Here is a 19848-nt window from a genome sequence, read left to right on the forward strand (position 1 = left end):
CACTTTCTTTGAGCTGAACTGATAACAATATAATTGCATGATTTAATATTATGCTGAATATTAAATCTAGGTAAAGCTGAACTAATCCTGAAAGATGCTGTCTGTCAAGTAGGGCTATATTATGCTGCAGTTTTTGCTTGGAGAAATGTGGAGAAGTGAGATCTGAGCCATATGAAAAAGCTCTGCGTTTGCAGGCCTTGTTCAGATGCCCCAGCAAAGGCATAAGGCTCGTTTCTTACGAGACATATCTTTATATACTTTTCATATTTAATTTCTGTCTGCCAGCAGGTCTCCTTCGGGAATTTCTCATCTGCCTTCCAGGGGCTTCATCAACTGTGATTAGTTGAAATATGCATTATTTAATAGCCATGCAAATCATGCATGATAATCTCTATGAGCTATGGAAAGTCTAATTGCTCAAGACAAACACAATATATTTTATTAAGAACTGGACTAACATCTCCATATTTCATGTTGAAGAACAGCATCAGATTTCCTTATTATTCAGGCATAAGAGTAGAAAGGACTTTGAACAGCCAGTTAGATTTGTTTAATATTATTTAGTTGATGTTCACGGCTTAAGAATATTAAATATATAACGTGCAACTCATGTTTAAGTGTGGATAAAATGCAGATTTAGGGGTGCTCGAGCAGGAGAAATAACATTAATGGGATTTACTCTGCAATCTCTAGTCCTAGGAAATACCATCTATTCAAGCAGAACCATCTCTTTTAGGTGTAAGCGAATRGGCACTTCTGCAAATATTGCTAAATGCATACAAAAAGATGAAACATCACGAGCACTATCAAAAGTAAGAATAAGCTACGCAAACCATTTTCACACTTTCATGCCAACACACTACCCAGAGGGTAATCCCCCAGAGGAGGCAGGGTTTTGAATGCAGATCAAGTCATCTAGGATTGCTCATGCAGCTTTGGTGTTAAATTTCTTGAATCAAGACTTTCCTGTAACATTACAGCATAACATATGAGGATATCTGATCCAGCATCTCGATTCAGTGCCAACTTCTTTTTATTTATTTTTTTAATTTGCCTTTTTTTTTTTTTTTTTTTTTGTGTGTGTGTGTTCTGCCTTACATAGACTTACATGGATTCTGTAAAAAAGCTGTTTCTTTTTACCTTTGTGGGAACAGGCAGAAAAGAGGGTCCTCTCAGGAGATCTCTTTTGGATCAGAGAAGACTGTATCCTCAAACAGCGCAGTTAATATCTCACGAGGTTACTTAGCCCTGAAAAATCCAGAGCAGACAGTTATTTTCCTGTATGAAGCAAAACCAATTTGCACTCCTATGTGAGCCAAGTTGAGTTGCTTTTCTCATTGCATTTTGCTCTGACATATTCCCTAGACTCTTTATTACTTTCATTTTTAAACTAAGCTGGCATCAGATGTCCAGCAAAATACAGCTCTTCACCCCTGGTTTCTTCCTGCCTTTTTTCTTAGTGAAAACTGATGAAAACCATCTGCCCCTGTCCCCTCTCCACAGCTTTTAATCCTGCCCCTGCTTTAAGCCTACAAAAGCACGGGATGACAAGTCCAATCCTAAGTGTATTCAGAGTTCAGGAACATGGGAGCTAAAACAGACAAGCAGTTCCTGTTTGTGTCACTGTCTAGGAAGAAACATCATTTCCCCAGGCAACTCACATGGCCAAACACAAATGATATAAAACAACCAAGGGTTTTCCTCCCTTTACCTTCGTCAATAAAAAAACCCAATCTCTTCCTAAGATCATTTTTTAAGGGAGAACGCAGGAGAGAAGGAGAAATTGCACTGAAATATCCCATGTAGTATCAATTTAGCTCGCTCATCTGCCTGATTTTACAGGGTTTCAAAAGGCATTGCTCGTTCTGCTTAATCCATTATTTCCACCCCTTTCACTCCTTTCTTAGAGCATTTAAACACATAGTTTCCTCCGTATTACCACTTCTTGATTATTCCCCTTAGAGATCGCTCCCGTTCGCTTTCCTCTCCCTCTCCGCAGGTGCTGGAGCCCCCGACAGCCCCTCGCCCGCTGCCTCGTGGGGATGTGGGGCGACGTTTTGCTCCCCAACACCCGGCGGGCTCAGCCCTTGGGCAGGGCTGAACCTGGCAGCAGCATCCCTGGCATCCCACCCCACAGCCTCGTGGTGTCCTGTCCCTGTCCCATGGGGTTTCATGGGGGTTTTGGCCTGAGGCAGCAGCAGGAGTCTGGCTACGTGGTGTCTTTAGTAGGGGAGAAATRATCACTAAAATGTAAACCTAAACTGAGTTTTGCAACAGATGAGATGAAAATACCTGTAATAGGCAGGCAGGTATCTTTCCCCAGCATGTGTCTCCTACAGCTCTCTCTCAAGTTCAAAAAACCCCTCAGAGCTCATCATCAAAATGTCAGAGACAAACCTGGACTTCCAAGAGCCTTCTGACTTGGGTTCAGCTGTTACCCTTTCATATATTAGCTACAAACATAGAAACGACAGTCCAGCAGGAACACTTCTTTTTATTTGGAATACTCTCCAATATGCTGTAATTTCCTAGTTTAAGTCTTCCTCCTACAAGCTCACATAGCTCCCCCGGTATGTATGCTCCTTCTGTTTTGACTGTGAACTTAAGGAAGATGTACACAAGATAAAACGTTTTAGATTCAGCTCTTGCGAGGCCTTTGAAGCAATCATGGGGCTGCATCACATAACACTCAGTAGTGAGAKTTAGACAAGACCAAGGGGAAGGTGCTGCTAATCGGAAGTGTTGAAGGGACTGGAAATTAGGCAGAGCTTTGGTAGGTTTTATTTTACTGCACAATACAGAACTCATCATCAATATTCCCAGTGTAATACTATCGTTCACATTACAGTGCAGATGGTTCACGTATTTTAAGTCGTAATTTAATTTCTCTGTTCATGACCATACTGCATTTGAACTTCACTAAATTCCTGGCAGGCTTATGCAAATATTTTATTGGAGAAGTGAGGGTTTAATAGAATGGCCCTTTCTCATAATTGCCTTCTTCTATTCCATGCATGTTTTGGATCATTAGAAAAACACCGTTTATGCACAGTGTATAAGACTCAAGTATGTACTATTACAGAAATGGCTTTGCTCTTTATTTCCTTCAGTTTATACCCCAGTTTATAACAAAACAATTTCATTGCTTAGTATTCCTTACTGTCAAGAGACAGGCTGCAATCAGGATGGGAAAACAAAGCAGTACAGCTCTTCCTTATATCCGTAAAGCCCCACATTTATRTTCTTTGCATTTTGGCTGAAACCTTAGGAGTTATTGCATAGCCTAAGCACAGTTATGGTAGGCAGTGCTATTGCTGTTTGGATCTGCAGAACAGTCCTCAGTTTTCCCCTTGAGGAAACTGCTCCCACCTCTGAGCACAGACCTATGAGCTGAGTTCGGAGGGTGGTTGAGGTTGCTGCTGTCAGCATTTTTCTGCTGCTATTCCCTGCCTCTTCTTTATTCTCCTCAAAACAAAAACCTTTGCATGAGGTTCTCCTCAATGTGCAAGACCACCTTGAGCTTCACCAAATACTTGCAACCAAATACTTGCAACAATGCATTGAAGGATACAAAATCCCTCCCCTAGTCCCTAAGCTCATTTCTACTGCATGAAATGGTTGCTGAACCTAATGCCTGAACTACTTCCAGGGCTGGGGCTGGAAGCCTCTTTTCCAACTCCCTGGGGGAATTTTTGCAATAGATACATCTGCAATAGGTATCTGGAATTGGCAAGTATCTTCTAGATGCCAACATCCCACTGACTAGCTGCGGAGCTGGTATTGGTTCTCAAACAGATAAATGGGAAATAGGAAACTGAAAGTTAAAAGTCAATGAAGGAGTAATAAGGAAACTAATTATACTTCTGAACGCAGTCACTAACTGACATCCATGCTGAAATTCTGAAGAGAATTATAGATCACCACATAGAAGGAACAATCCTAACAAATAATTGTGTTCACTATAAGATGCAAAACCAATGAAATGCTTCTTACATGAAAAATATCCTGTATATATTAAAAGCATTTAAATACTTTTAACGCGTTATGGTGTTCCTTATATAAATTCAAGCAAAAATGCCACTGGGCAAGTGGAGTGGTGCGTGTGGTCRCAGAGATAAGCACGCTTAGTCACTTGGACTTCATTTCTGCATTTCATAGCACCTCTGAGGCACTTAGTACATCCTGCTGCAAATGCAAACTCTAACTTAGCATAATTTGTGCATTGCTGAATATTTTAATGCAGTAATCAGGAAAAAACGGTTCTGTTTATTGTGCTACGTGCTTCCTTCTCACCCCTTTGGAGCCCACTGAGAGCCCTGGTACAATTAAAGACTCTTGTCTGTTTAAGTCTGTCTGGACAGTGAGTTTCTGGGGAGTTTTAGGACCCTTTGGTTATGAACAGCATTAGATATGACTACTCCAAGTGACTTACTTCTATGAATAAAGCCTTGAAGATCAATATAATTAAATGTATTCATTAACATATATAAGCGATTAGTATTTTTATGTCAGCAGCTAAGTTGAACATCCCTGTTCTAGTAGCAGAGTCTGTCCAAAGCACASTTAATGGCGTCAAGCCCACTGGTTTCCGCGGGAGCAGCCTGTTATCCTGACTCCAAGGACCCATTTGTACAGGTGTGCTGGCTGCTTCCTGGGATTTTTTCCCCTGGGTTAGCAACAGGAAATGCAGTTCACTCCCAGTGGAGAGTGCAACAAGCAGAAAGCCCAGGTTCAATTCTGTTGTCTCTGCACTTTGGTACGAGTGGCAAGGAGACTTTGTACTATTAGTGCATGCAGTCCAAATAAAGCATACAGTAAATGAGAGCTGCAGTCGGAAAGCCAACGTGCAACAATTCTTTGACTTGCAGCCTTCATATTTTCTTTTTCATTAAGATTTCTTTGCTTACATATTAAATACATAAGACACTCTAATTTGCTGCTGCTTTTCTGTATTTTCCAAAGAGAAAACCGTACTGTCTTTTTGCAAGGAGCCCTGGGGTGATAATTGCTCCTCTTCACTGCTCACACTAATTAGCTTGTTATAATTTTSAGTTTGTTTGAAACCATTCACCGAATTCAAACTGAATTCACAAATAAACACAGATTATACAAAGCTACAAATAATTATTCTCAGGGAGTCCTAATCATGTCCTCAGTTTGAAAAAGGAGTATAGTCATTGACTTCGATAGGACCAATATTCAGAGTTCTACTTCATAAGGAAATAGGGCTGCTCTAGATTTCACTGGAACTTGGAGAAGGATGGGGAAAGTATACAGCATTCTCCCAATTTACAGGTTTTAGATTTTTTAGGGATTTTTCCCCAGCTCTATAACCTCAGTCATGATCATCCAAGCCAAAAAGAAAGAAACTTGGCCACATTAAAAATGCTTCTGTATTTTTATCAATTTTGCCAAACTTGCATACTTTCAGCCTTTTGGAATTATGGTWTAGGGGAAAAAAAAAAAGCAGCAAGAGGAATAAAAGGGAGAAACAGAATATAAAAGCATTGTTTGCTTTTGTTAAATAGTTAAGTGTCCAGTTAAATAAATAGATGAGTAATGGTCATAGTTTGTGTTCTAAGACACCGTTCTGGTTTGCAGTGACTCATGAACACTATTAGCTATTAGCCTATCACCTCTAATTTCTTCCTTTTAAAATATATTCTGGAACTAAAGAGCAATCATTAGGCACTCAGCCATGTAAGAAACAAAGGAAAGCTCTTTGGTAAGTAGCGTGCTATAAATTAAAATTTGCGAGAGTGTGGAYTTTGTGAATAACTTAATCACTGATRAAACCACACTTTAATTAAGCCTAAGAGATCAGAAAGCACGTTGGTGCACGGGCTAAATAAATCTCCATCACATACACAGGCTCTTTCCTATCCACGTGGGATATAACAGGGGCTTTCAAATTTGCAATGAAAATACAGCATCAAGGTTACCTTTGCTGATTTACTGATTGCAGATTAATGCATGACAGCAGGGAGAGATGTGTCGGAAAAGATGTGTCTCTCTTCCAAGTGACAGCTGCGTGCTTTTATTCTGTTTTAATGGAATTGCAGATTGGGAAAATAAATCATCACCCTAAGAACAACGGATGAAAAGGTGTGATAGTGCTGGCGTATTCTGCTTGCTCTACCTGCTGTTGGCAATTGATTTCATCAGTGCTTTACAGGGTAACTCGTCTGCAAAGATGCACATGGCGAATGTCCCGCATACAAACATTCCCAGCAAATTTTATGAAATTATTTCTGTGTATAAAAGCTATTGACCTCCTGCCCCAGTGCTGAAATCCGTGCTGGGTTTCAACTGAATTGTAGAGTGGGTACTTTATCTCTCTTGCATGTGTATTATATAATCCCTATTGTTTCCTGCAAGGACAACTGTAGAAAACAAGATAAAGTTTCAAGTCTCTTTACTTAACCCATGCAAAATAATTAAAACACATTTTTCATCTCTGCATCCTCTTAGGGCTTAACACATCATAATGTGACATAAACTTTAAGACAAAKAGCCTGGCTTTAGTTTGAAAGTCACCTCTGGAATAAATGCATTTGTCTTCCAGTTTATGTCACTTCTTTTTCTTTTTTTTTTTTCTTTTTTAATTTCAAATTCTGATGCATTAAGACAGAACTAAGACAGAATTATCAGATGGTCCAACCTTCTACTTACGCTTTCATGTTTCCTAATACGCTTAAGGAGTTGTATGATGCAGAGGAGGCCACTTCTTCCTTAAAAAAAAAAAAAAAAAAGAAGGAAAAAAAAATCCAAAAACTGCTCAGGAAAAGCCTGTGGCCCATCTTTCAGTAAGTTTAAGTTAAACAAGATACTTGAAGGAAAACTGGATCTCTCTTTCTGACCAAGTGCTCCCACACGTGCACTTATAAATTCCCCGGCCAAATTCTTTCATCAGAGCTCCAGTCACGGTGCACTCAGACCCATGGAAATGCATCCGGCTCCCCTGCTCCCCAAAAGCCTAATAAGAGCCCTGTACCATTATGAGTATAGAAAATTACTCTAATGAGGAATCTACTTAAAGCTAATTGTGTCTCATTTAATTGGACTGTTTAAATAGCTAATCATTTTGTAAGTATTATTTTCTAAGTTGTTTTTAGTGGATAGTTTTCCCTTTTTGTTGTTGCTGGAGGAATTCAGCAATAATTAACTGACATGCTATGTAATTACACTGCCGAAAGTAAGCCATGAGACATTTTAATAAAGGGAGACTCTTAACAGGATTTGAATTTATGACCTTCAAAATATGAAGCAAACGCTTTGTCCATGAGGTCACACGAGCTTCCATGCAGCCTGAGAATTTATAGTCGCCAGATTAGCCACAGAGGGGCTCTGCAAGTGGGAATTCAGCAGCAAGGAGGAACTCAGCCTGTGCGCTGGCAGTGCCAACTTGTGTGATCCAGAAAGGACTCATCAATGGCATAAAATCAAACCCATCTTCCTCCAAAATCCAGGGGTGATCATGGTTGCTCGTTCTGGGCTCCAAATATTTTGGTACTGGTACTTTTGCGAGGGAGGAAAAGAATTTCCCTGGTAATAACTGGTATTTATTAAGGGGGAAAGAAGTCCTAGTAGCCACTTGCTTATGGCAGCTCTTGCTCATACGTGTAGGATTTCCCYCTGGTGGTTATCACACTGAAACCTTCCCCATGACTAGTGCATCTCCTGGAGAGGTTTCCAGGCTGCCGCTGGCTTTTCCCGCTTCCTTTCGAGCTCGGTGGCACTGGGAGCGTGACCCCACGCAAACTCCTGGCGGGGGGCGACTCAGATTCCCTTTATGGGTGTTGGAAACAACTTGCCGGATGAAAATCAAACTGCTGGATACTCCGCTCACGCCTGCTCCTTTCCTGTGCTGCGCGGTGCGATTAGCTATAAAATTACACCTAATAAAAAAAAAACAAGGAATGGAAGGTTTTTGTGTCTCGTTTTTGTAACAGATACATTGTCTCCTGTGTAATACGAAGGAGATACAATAAAAATGACAGTGAGATGTGGCAACAGTCCATCCACGCGGGCCGGACGGACGGGAGCTGCACAGACGCGGACGCGCCCGGCACTGCTGGCACYGCTGGTGCTGCTGGCACGGCCTCGGAGCGGCTCAGTGGTGCCGAACGGAGCCGGGGCCGTGGCTGGCGAGGCCGGCACGCGCTTCCTGCCTCCACAGGCCTCCTTCCACCTGGACACAGGTGGGAGCCGCGGCGCATCCCGGGAAGCAAGCACGGAGCGGGCTTGGGCTCCCGGCAGTTTCCCCACAACACAGCAGCCTTGCCTGGTCCTTGCTGAGCTCCAAGGAACTGAAATTCATGTTGTAGTTGCTCCTTTTGCAGTGCGGGTGTTTGCTCTTAGGTAAGCAGGAGAACTTTGCACGTGCCCTGCACAAAGTTGCCTGCTGCTTTGTAACGAGTAAGTAACAGGCAGCTAAAGCACTGCTGAAATCCGGCTGCTGAAGTCATTTGCTTTGGCTTGCTTCATTTCTCAGTAGCGTTTGTAAGATCTTGTTCATGGAATGAAGCACCAGAGCTAGCTTAAAAAATTAATGAAAGCGAAATGCTTATGAAAAATAAATTACTGTATGGTGAATATCCATGCAAAAATGTAATGGATTTGAAATGTATAGAGTAGAAGTATGAAAAATACTACACAAGCATCGGGATAAGTCTSAGGATTGAGAAAGACATAGTCAGCAGAGGCCGATCAGTTCAGGAATGGAAATAAGGATTTGTGTTTGCAGGGTTTAAGAAAATGGGAGAAACTAATTGACGCCTTTCCTGTGAGCAGCTAAGTGGTGGTGAGAACAACGCAGTGCTGTGAATCTCCAGGGTGTGAGGAAAATCCTCGTTAGGCCAACAAGGAGATTCCTCCCTGGTGCTGATTTTCTGCAATAAATACCCATCCAGTGGACATGCTCACGGGTGCACCAGACAGCCTTTAAAAGCTAAAGCTGAAATATGGTAGAATTGCAGATCAGTATCTGCTTATCAGCAAAGGCAGCATGTGGTTAAATCACATCATAAAGAAAATAAAAAAACACAGGGAAGTTCCTTGGCAGGTCTTAGTTTATATATATTTACAGTACAAAAATAAGTAAATTGGGTTTCATACAAAATCTTGTTAAGGGGRAAAGGTTGCTAGCCCTTTATATGAAGTTAAATATTGCTTGTTAGACCAGTCAGTGTTTTAGTAACCTAACAATTATTTTAAGTCTAGTTGAAGTGCTGTACGCATATTGTCCAATTATAGCTGCAAAAATCATAATAAATGCAGTTTAAATTGTTGGTTCCATAGGCCAACRAGCCAGCCCTGTGGCCACTACAAGCCCCGTGCTGCCAGGCCAGTACAAAGCCTGTCATTGCCTGGGAGCAGTGCAAAATTCCCTATTTACTGGGCTGCAAATGCTGAYGGAGATCCCTCGGAGACAGGATTTACAGCTGCTCGATGAGGGGTCCATAGGGGTAAGCAATGTGCCTGTGCTGAGTGCCCTGCCAGCTGGCCTTGCCCTTTGCAGCACTCAATATCATGCCTCGACTCGAGGCGCTTTGCACKGTTAAAAACAGAACAAAAAGTAACTCCACTTAACATCTATCTCAGCGATGCCACTCCTGATGAGTATATTGTGTTACCTATGGTGGTATCCTAGAAAAACTGTCCCAAATGCGTGTTGAAATTGTGATGCTGTGGGGCTTGGCGTGACTATTTTGTGGTAAGTGATCACCGTAATCGGCGATAAAGGTGTAATTCTGATATTCAAACCTGATTTCTGGCAGGAGTTSTAGCCTTTTGCTTGATTATTCTCCTACGGAAAATGTATTCCCCCTGCATACTTATGCATGTAAAAGCACAGCCAGCCCAGAGTGGGAGGTTGTGTTTTCTGATACCAGACTCGGGCTGGAATAAACAGGCTACATATGAAACGGTGACGTCGCTTTTATTTAGTCATTGAAACASCCACATTTTCCAGAAAACAGCAAAAATGCTAACGGCACAAAGCAGCAGCTCTGGTTTGCTTTTCCATTTTGCTAGTGGAGAGAATAGTGTTACATAAGGGAAGGCAGTATTTCAATTAATTTCAATTAATTTCAGTGCAAAACTGTGACAGATTTCACGCACGACTCTAACCGAGTCAGCAGCATTCAATAGGATCAAGAGCAGCTGAGGTAGAGAGAAGTGGGTTTTTTTCTTGTTGATGATGCTCTTTGTTCAAATATCTGTTTGCCAAAGTCCTTCTCATTAGAAATTAATGGTAGTTTTCAGTGACAGACCTTAAATCAATGCTTCAGTGACAGCCAAAACCCCACAGGCAAATGCAACAACACAAGTACCTACACTTTGAAGACGTTTTCCTTTCCTACAGATCCCACTGGACTGTGAGCTCTGTCAATGCCAGTGGAAAGAAAAACCTTACCAAAAAGAAAAAAAAAAAAAGGCACAATAGGTGATTTTTACAATTCCCTGGAAATCTAGAAATACAGGTTTAATTCTGTAGCCAGCTGTGTGGGAAGCTGATGAAATATAGAAATACAGTCAAATAGAAGATCATTTAGGGCTGAGCATCCCCAGGACAGGGGAAGCTCCCCCTCCTCCAGGGGGAGGCAGGCAGGAGACCAAGGACAACAGGACATGGTGGATAAGGAAACAGAAAGAAAAGTGACATTGAGAAAACATACACTGAAGAAAATTGACATTTGAGAAAGGAAATAAAGAACTGTAAAGAAGGCTACTATCTACAAATAGTAGCGCCAAGGAGAGAGCAAGAGCTTTGGCTGAACAACCCAGCCACGTGGAGCCTTCAGCCAGGAGGAGAATACGTTCAACCAGCACTACCGTGCGGGTCTTAAAGGCAAATTTTCATCTCCAGATCAATGCCTTGGTGAAGTTATTCCGGACTCGGCGAGCGGCGGCTCGAAGGACCCCGGAGGCCGTGGTTGCTTTGAAGTGTGCGGGCAGGGGGAGGCCGGAACAACCCGACCCCTGAGGTGACGTGTGGAAGGACAGCCCGAAACGCTGGACCCYGCTGTGCTCCTGGCTCCCTTGGCTCATTCACAGCCCATTACCGGCGCTGGGCAGAGAGCAAACGAAGCCCCTCGCGGTCAAACAAATGCGTGTTTGAACCTTGTGTTGTTTAGCCAAGGTACCTCTGATACGTGTGGCAAGAGCTCCTGGAGCAAAGCAGGGATTTAAAGGCATGGAGCGTTGGAATTGCCCAAGTTTGCAGCTCCTATCAATGACTCCCATCATCCGTCCTCGACTCCGGGAGGAAATAGCTGCCCTCCAAACAAATTAGTGGAGGTCCAAGGGCTGCATTTCAATTACTCTTGGGGGAAATGGCAAGAGTGGAGGAGGGGTCTCTTCCATGACAATGCCGAGACCGGTCCGGAGGTTAGGAAAGGTGCAGGAGGAATTTAAAGGTTGAGCCTGTTGAGATTTGCAATGCTGTCCCGTGTGATGAGCTCTCCATTGAGGTCCTCTGATAAGATACCACTGGCAGCACAGGAAAGAAATCTGTCCCCGCCACRGTAATTTATGGTGGAAAGGAGGCACTGCAGCACTTGTGACGCTCTATTTGCAAACAAACAGGAAAACCACAAACAAAACCCCAAAGAAATGACGCCAACATGCAGAAAGAAATGAAAAGTGAGCCACGGGGCAATAAAGATTACTCAGGGACAAGAGATTTACTTGGGCTGATCAGAAGTCACGCACCTCAGAAATGTAAATGATACTGCTTCAGTTAGCTGAAATCAGGCACTGAAGGGAAAGCAAAACTGTTTCTTCAAGATATGGCTGGGATCAGTTGATCAAGCTGTGCCAGCACTGTGCTTTTATTTTCCAAGGAGGCTGGGCATCAGGCTACAGAACAAATGAAAGGGCAACTGTATTGTTCATTATCCTGGCTGGAGAATTTACAGCCCGAGTAGCAGCTTCTTACAACTGTGTGGAAATGTTATTATCCACAGAATTTGTCACAGCAGGAAACCCTTTTAAGTGGCCCTTCTTTCCCCTTGTTTTTCTAATTATAGAGTAGTATATGAACTTCGGCACCCTATTWACTGAGTGTCATCTCCTCTGTAGAGACAACTGCCGCTATTTACGATTCGAAGTCCTGCTTGGGAAGAGCGGCCTCCTTGCCTCGGCACGAGTACCGACGTGGTTTTGTAATAAATAACTCTTCAGAGCTGCAGCCCTGGCTCCGAGGGGCTGCTTTTGCGTGGAAGGTCAGCACTAACCGTGGAGATGGTTCAAAGCACTCCAGGTTCAGTGCAAACACCGGCAGAGCRCAGGCAAAGCCAGGGAGCGCCCGGGAAGCGCTCATCACAGAGCTCCTGTGCACGGGGCTCACACAGGCACAAAGACCAGAGCTAAAGGAGAAGAGACAGCAGAGGCGGACCTGGACAGGGGCCCCGAGTGCTGCTGGACATGCAACATGCCTGCATTTGGATAGTGGCAGTGCACAGCTCCAGCCCAGCAGGGACACCCCTCTCTGCTCCCTAAAGGAGCCCTGGATCTCCGCCAGGACAGCGCTCCGGGGCTGCTGCTCTGCGAGAGCTCTGCCAGGTTGCTGCAGGTACCTCTCTAAGCTCCAGGGTGCAGAACATTGAAAACTCCCGTGTCCCTTATGTGGCAGGAAAGCAACCTCCAGGGCTACCAGGACATCCCTTGCTCCTGCTTAGCAAGCGTTCTCGTTTTCTAGCTCATGTAGCAGCTGAAATTTTAAAGCTTTTATTCTTTAAAGTAAACCCATTCAAATTAGAGAAGCAGGAGCAGTAATTCAGTTGCACAGACAAAGGACTAATCTTGATGTAAGAGACATCTCTCCCCAAGAGCACTTTTAAGACGAAGAAGGCTTAAGGCTCCAGCACAAGTGAGTGCCACCTCCCCAGCGAGGACCCTCAGGTACCATGGAGGTGTCGATGGCACCACCACCTCCACCCTCCGTCTCGCCTCCCTCACCACACACAGCAGCTCCTGACGGGGAAGCTGCTCCTGACTTGTCCCTGYTTTTTGGCAGCGTCTGATCCAGCCCTTGTCGTTTGTGCCAGTCAGTAGGGAAGGGTCTGTCTGGTACGTGGCCCTCGCTCAGCACCAGCTTTCAGGTGCTGCAAGTGGAGCTGGGTCCTCGCTACCCTGCTTCCACCCATGGCCACCCGGCTTTCTTCTGGAGCGAATGCTGGGCCCTTGGGATGCTTGTTTCGGAATCAGAGAGAAATGGAATAAAAGAGATCATCTTGCACTGCTGGCTGCTATTTGAAGCCTGGTCATCCTTTTACTCGTGCTGTGAGAAATACAGTAAGAACAGCTGTTGCTCGTGATGTTTCAGCCATCAAATAGGGAAAGATGAGAGGAGAGAGGCCACTGAGGGAAGGGCAGGAAGGCAGGAGGAGGGAAAAACTAAGGAACCAAGGGGGAAAAAAGGTAGAGAAGAGTCAAATTGAAAGGGATAAAAATGATGTGCAAAAAAGTAGCTATCTTGAAAATCAGGCATCACTGTGTGCTTGTTAGTCCTACTGAGGACAATTTGATCTGCCAGTGGTATGCAAATCTACTGTAAGCTGTTGTGCCCACAGATGGTACAGAGTCAATGTACAGCACTCACACACACAAATATGCACCAAAACAATAGGTGATTCTGCATGATAATCAGTAAGAGCTACATAAAACAAGAGAACAGTTCTAATACATTTTAAACGAGGAATATTTTAAGAGTTAGATCCAGAATGCGTTTTGATTTATGTTTTTTCATTTTTCCACTTGGAGCCTTTACAATCAGCTCTCCACAGCAGCAAACATCTTCATGGTCCTGTGTATTTGCTCAGGGACTACTATAGCATTTCAGATCCATGATTAGATTCCTAAGCACTACAGTAACACAAATAATAAATACTAATTATATAGATAGAAGTAGTGCCTTATGTTCAGAGGAACAGCCAGAAAAACGGTGAGCTGCTACATAGCAGATTTAGTATTTGCCTGAAGATTTTTATCTTGAACTAAAAGCCCTATCTCACTCTGCAAGCAGTATTTCTACTGGGCACCTACTTTGTTTTCCATTCCTTTTCTCTTCTTGCTGAACTAGACTCCTAGACTTATTTATGGAAATGAATTGGGGCTTGAGATCAAGAGTTACAAAGCTGGGAGACCTCATACCCAAAGGAGTCAGAACTGCACAATACATCCCTCGGAAGCTGGGGACTTTTGTTGGGTTTGTTGGTTTGTTTTGGGGACTTGTTTCATGTTTGTGGCTTGGACAGAAGTGTGTGCACATGGAAAAGCATTTGCAGAGTCTCTGTCCTGCAGTGCCCGCACAGCCATCAACCAGGAAACAGGGAACCAGGGAGACTATAATACAGCAAAACTCAGACTCTTCCCACCTTCCAGGGAAAAGCAGACGGAGGAAAAGAAAAAAAAAAAAATCAGAAAGAAGCAGGGAGCCATAGCAGGAAGCCTGTAGGAAGTTGTGTCCTTGCTCAGACCTCCCTCTCCCTTCTCTTCCCCCAGCACATACATCTGCCACACTGGCAATGAAACAAGCGGTGTAGAAATCACTGGGGATGGCCTAACAGCAGCAGGAGCACCAAACAGGAGCTTGTTTGTCCTGTGCCAGCAGTTAAATTATAGTGCCCAGCAATGGACTGGAAAAATATACACATCCCCAGAGGCCCAATAAGATTTTTATTGGCTATAGGTTGATATGAATTGACACATGCAAATACCTCACACCTATGCAGAAGCTGCTATCCTGATTCTTATCTAGAAAATCAAGCAAAAAAAAAAAAAAAAAACCCTTTTCCCTATAAATGTATATATCAACTTTTGTTGATGGATGGCAAACATCTTTGGTCAGGCCAAGGATTATTACCTGTGCTTACATGATGAAAACAGGATGGAAAAGAAACGACTCCCCCTGGTCACAAAGCAAACCATTGACAAAAGTGAGAACTCAGCCCAGTTCTCATCACTCCAGAGCCCCATCTTCTGATTCATGTCTCTCCAGACTGAAATCTAACGTTAGACATACCTTCATTACAGAAACATTTTTCCTTTTGGCAGAAAGTCATACTGGGATTATGGATTCAGGTCAGGAGCTTTGGATGCGATTCCTAGCGGTGAAACAGCTACAATCAACGTTAGTACCCACGCTCCCTGCCTAACACCAAGGCACAGGAGCAAGGAAATCAGGGGGTCACAGCCCCTCTGGAGACCAGCTGGTCCAGCACCTGGCTCTAGTGGGGACACCTGCTCAAGTGGGGTGACCCCAGCCACTTCGGATGAGTTTTGGCGGTCGCCAAAGACAGAGACTCCACAACCCACCTGGACACAGTATCCTCAAAAGTCACCTAAGCCAAAGCACTACCAGACACCCCGTGCCTGACTGAGGTTATCCTACTTGAGAAGATTATGCAGTTACAGTCCCATGCAAACGGGATGAGGATGGTCTCATCTCATGGATGAGAATCCATGAGATCCATCCATGGTCCCTGTGGATGAGAAAAGGCTCGTTTCTTTCTCATGTGTGGTGTTTTTCCAATGGCAGCGTTGATCATTCACGTGCTTTATATGTATCAGCGTGGCAGCTCTGCAGGCCCGGCCTCCGATTAAAAGTTTCTTGTATTTAAATACATTATCCTTTATTCATTTATCACTGATAAATACAAGAGATTATTTTCATCATCTTAAGATACATTTTGACTCTAATTAGAGAAAAGAAGATTTTTTTGTTTGTTTGTGTACAGTCACTGGCTTTCCCTGAGTATTTGGGAAGTGATGAGAGCAAAAGGCATTCAGCAGTAGGAGCAGAGCAACGTCTTCCAAAGTTCTGTATTACCAAAATGCCATGACAYGATGAATTGCGGTGATGAGGGCTATCTAAAAGGTTAATCTATTCCAGAGTGGTGCAAAAGTGGAAGCAAAGACATTGCATATACATAGCAGAGAAAGCACTGCGAGTTCTGCTAGAAAAAGATAAGAATTTTTCCAGGAAATCTCAATTCCATTAAAATTAATTTACAACTCAGTTTATCTGCTGCACATGTGCAAGCCTCTCTTCTCTGCCAACCAAATCAGTATCACATGGGACTTTGTCTTCTCCTATATATTGTTTTCTCAGTTGTAAAGTCAAGGCTGTTCCAAATTGGAGAGTTATGACAAAATAGATGGCAATTATCTAGCACAGCAGAATAATCAAGGAGTCAGCTCTCTTTTGGAGGGTATTTTGTTATTGTTTGATAGAAATCCTGTTTAAAGTTCCAYAGTACTTATTCAGATCTGACTTCCTTTACTCAAACTAACTACATTTTGAGTACAGCGCCCTAGAAGCTCGAGCTTTATCTCCAATGGGAAGCTTTCCAATTTATCACAAYTTAACTCCCTTTTCGAACCTAGCCYGAGCATGTTTTYACATCAGGAAGAAAGAGGACAGAGGAAAGGAGTAGAAATTGCCATCAATTTTCTTCTGCCACAGACCCTCTGATGGCCGAGCACTTCTGTGTTTACCTTATTATGGAGTAGTTAGACTGTAAATCTCACTGATGAGCCAGCAACCGAACCCAGGGCAGCTTGGTTAGCTTCAGAGCCTCATAAATTCTCTAAAAAAGGCACTCTTCAAGGAAGGCTGGAAAATTACCATTCATAACAGAGACATCCAGTTGTAATAACCTGGAAGTATGGACAGAAAACAGATTTATGAGATTAGCAGCCCACACCAAGCTGGGCAGGTGTGTGAAGAATACAGCAAAACACAAACACAACGTAAGGCCAGACATGATGGCCTCCATGAGGCCTAGATGGCATCTAGGAAGGGATCRTTTAGCCATTTGCAAAGTGTCTAAGAGTAAAGGATAATGATGCACTGAAATAGATAATTGGAAGAGGATGCTGAGCCTGTCAGAAGAAGCTAGAAGAGCATCTGTCAGGACTGACCCGGACGTGGACGATGTCTGCCTTGGGTGAAGGGAGAGGGTGGCCTTTGGAGTCACCKCCCAGCCCTGCGAGCCCATGGTTGAGGAGGCTGGCTCAACTTCAGGTGGCAGCTTCAGCTGGTCTGTACTTTTCAGGCTTCATTGTCACAAGTGACTGTAACTCCATTTTCCTTCCTTTTCAAAAGACCTGTTTGCCACTTCTGTTACAGAGCACACGGCCAGCATTTCTGCCATCTCGAAAGTATTGAGATGAAATGGACAACCTTATTACTTCCAACAAACTCACAGAATTCATGCCTTACAAAAATGGCTAACTCCAGAAAAGGAAAAAAAAAAAGTCAACACACACACACATTTTTTCATGCAACTGCAGCCTTTCTCTTGCCAACATCCTTTAACATGGGCCTGAGCTCTGCTCACAGTGATRTATTAAAGTCTGAATGAACACAATTTCCTCCATGCCTTCCTAAGAGCTTTTCATGAGGCATCGCAGTGCAACAGTGTCATCCACAGTTTTAATGATGACAACTCATTTCAGGAGGGCATGAGCTGAATCCCAATGAATAAATTCTGGGAGTTTAACCTCTTTGTGACCCCGTTTCTACTGCGTTTTTTCCTCGTTTCACCCCAGCTCATTAGCCATCCTGACAAAAGCAGCTGAGATGAGATGCAAATCTTTATAGCCAGGCTTTAAACAAAAAGAGAAGAGTGGGAGGAAGGAGGAAGGAAGAGAGGAGAGTCATGTTTGGTCTGGAACGATCTGCTGCGCTTTTGTAAGCAAGSCAATTTCTCCCAAGAATGACACTGTTCCTGAACGGAATGGTGCATCTTGGACTAGAAACTACCCTGACATCACATTTATGTCCAGCCCTCCCTAATTTCTTTATAATGTTCTGTGAGTGGGGCCGAGCTCATTGAGAGGCAGCCTCTGTTCCCAGGACATCCTGTGGCCAYGGAGAATCCCCACGTGTCATGCTCCGTTTTCAGCACTTCTTTTCTCTGTCAAAGTTAACACAACATTAAGGGACCCTTAAAATCAAATAAGCCTTTCTTTAATCCTCTTTTTGCTCTGCCAACTGTTGATCCCGGTCTGAAACTGGCACCTGTTTGGCACCTGTGCCCAAGGTACTGTTGGCATTTATCTTTGAGCATCTCCTTTTTTTGCCCTTTTACCCCTTTCCAGGATTACTCGGATGCTTAAAAACGCTCCTAGGAGTTCTTCTTGACATAGCAGCTTATGAATCAGGACTGTATTTATTTTCATCTGTGTTATATAAATATCTAGTGAGACTCAATTCGCATCCCACACTTATACAGCATTACAGCTGTTGAGTAAAGACTTTCTTAACAATTTTACGTATTCCTTCTCCTATTATTATCCCTATCSTCACCACTGAAAACTAGCAGGTAGGAATTTCAACATGTGTAATATTGTAAGTTGCAGCTTAATTTATCTTTAAATTTCAAATAGGTTTTTAAGATTTCAATTTGTTTGTTTTAGTGGTAGGGTCAATCTTTTGCTTATATTTTTGTAAATAACATGGGCTAAGAAGTCTGCATCACCTACACTCTACCTGCACTCTATTGCTACACTTCAATAAGTGACGTTTCAATTAAATTACTATTTATCTCAAGTAATTAACTTCTAAAAACCTATTTCTCTTTCAATTTTCTGTTATATTTAAGTACCTTCACTAAATCAAATTTATTCCAACTGCAATTCCATTTACTAGCTTACTATTGCAATTTTAAAAAGTTGTTTATTCCCAGAAAACTGTCACTGTTGGTGGGCTGGGGATTTTACTGAACACTTCAGTTTGGATACAAATAGGAGGAACAAGTTCCTGTTGTCTGCACCAGGGAAAAAAGATCCTAGAGAGACAGAAGAGAAAATAACAACTTGTTGATGCTACTTGAATTTACAGCGAATTGTTACTGGATTTTATCTGTTTAGAGTAAACATATCCTGTTTACTGCAGGATCTTCTGGGAGGCTCTCCGATTTGCATGTTCATTACATCAATCGTAGGAAATCCCTCCCAGCCGTTCAATAGGAAAGGGGACTGTTAACTCTGGAGCTGATGTCACCTTTCTCTTTGTGATTTACTCTGAGTGCCATAAGGGAGGCAGATGTTTACAGCACGAAAACAGTCTACAAGACTAAAAATAATATGGCCCAACCTGTGTAAAGCTTTCATTTTATATATATATATATATATATATATATATATGAGGTTTTCGTATCTATTTCATAGAGAGAGACATACAAAGATTGTCCCAGATGTTGGGACTCTCTCTTTTCACGCTAGCACAAGCTGAACATCATCAGTAAGCACAAGGTACTGACAGAGCACACTTCTCCTCTGCTCACCTTAGGGCGGGCGTTTCATCCCACACTCGGCCTCAGGCAGCGTTTTGGGGCCGCTGAGCGGTGTCCMGGTGGAACAGTCAAAACCTGGGTTGGGACGGGAGGCCCGAAGGGACGCGGATGCTGAAGGATGGCGGCACTGGGAGGCTGCTGGTTACCTAAACCAGCAGAAGTAACAAAACTGCCCCGTTCTTCCCGTGCTGGCGCTCTTCCCTGCATTTAGGAAAGCTGCGCTGACTGGAAACTGTTCTTATTGCTCCCGTGTTTGTGCTCTGCATGTGGCCATCAGTCAAAAAAAAAAAAAAAAAAATTTTTTTTTTCTTCCTTTACAACCTCTCCATAGTCAAGCACAGATAATTTTTGTCTGCCCCAAGGCCTCCTTCACATCCTTCCCCATCGCTGACAGCCCCATGCGTGTCCCCTCCCTGCAGGGAGGGCACTGAATTCCTCAAGAAACCTGAATTTCTTGGGGTCAGACGTGTGGCGAGAGGCTCTAACCCCCAAATCCAAGCACAGCAGAGCCCTGCACCCTTCCACTGCAATCACAGCCTTA

At 43.3% G+C, this 19848-nt stretch overlaps 1 long non-coding RNA gene across 1 annotated transcript; it reads right to left on the reverse strand.

Moving 5' to 3' along the window:
• Window positions 1-15662: 15662 nt before the first annotated feature.
• On the reverse strand, window positions 15663-19559 carry LOC112958144. Its single transcript, XR_003251354.1, has 2 exons — window positions 19299-19559; window positions 15663-16665 (listed from the first exon to the last, which is right to left on the reverse strand). It is a non-coding gene; the product is annotated as an uncharacterized LOC112958144 (long non-coding RNA).
• Between the last annotated feature and the right edge of the window lie 289 nt (window positions 19560-19848).

The sequence above is a fragment of the Nothoprocta perdicaria genome, unplaced genomic scaffold (genome assembly GCF_003342845.1).
Source record: "Nothoprocta perdicaria isolate Ctin4 unplaced genomic scaffold, notPer1 scaffold_81, whole genome shotgun sequence".
NCBI lineage: Eukaryota > Metazoa > Chordata > Aves > Tinamiformes > Tinamidae > Nothoprocta > Nothoprocta perdicaria.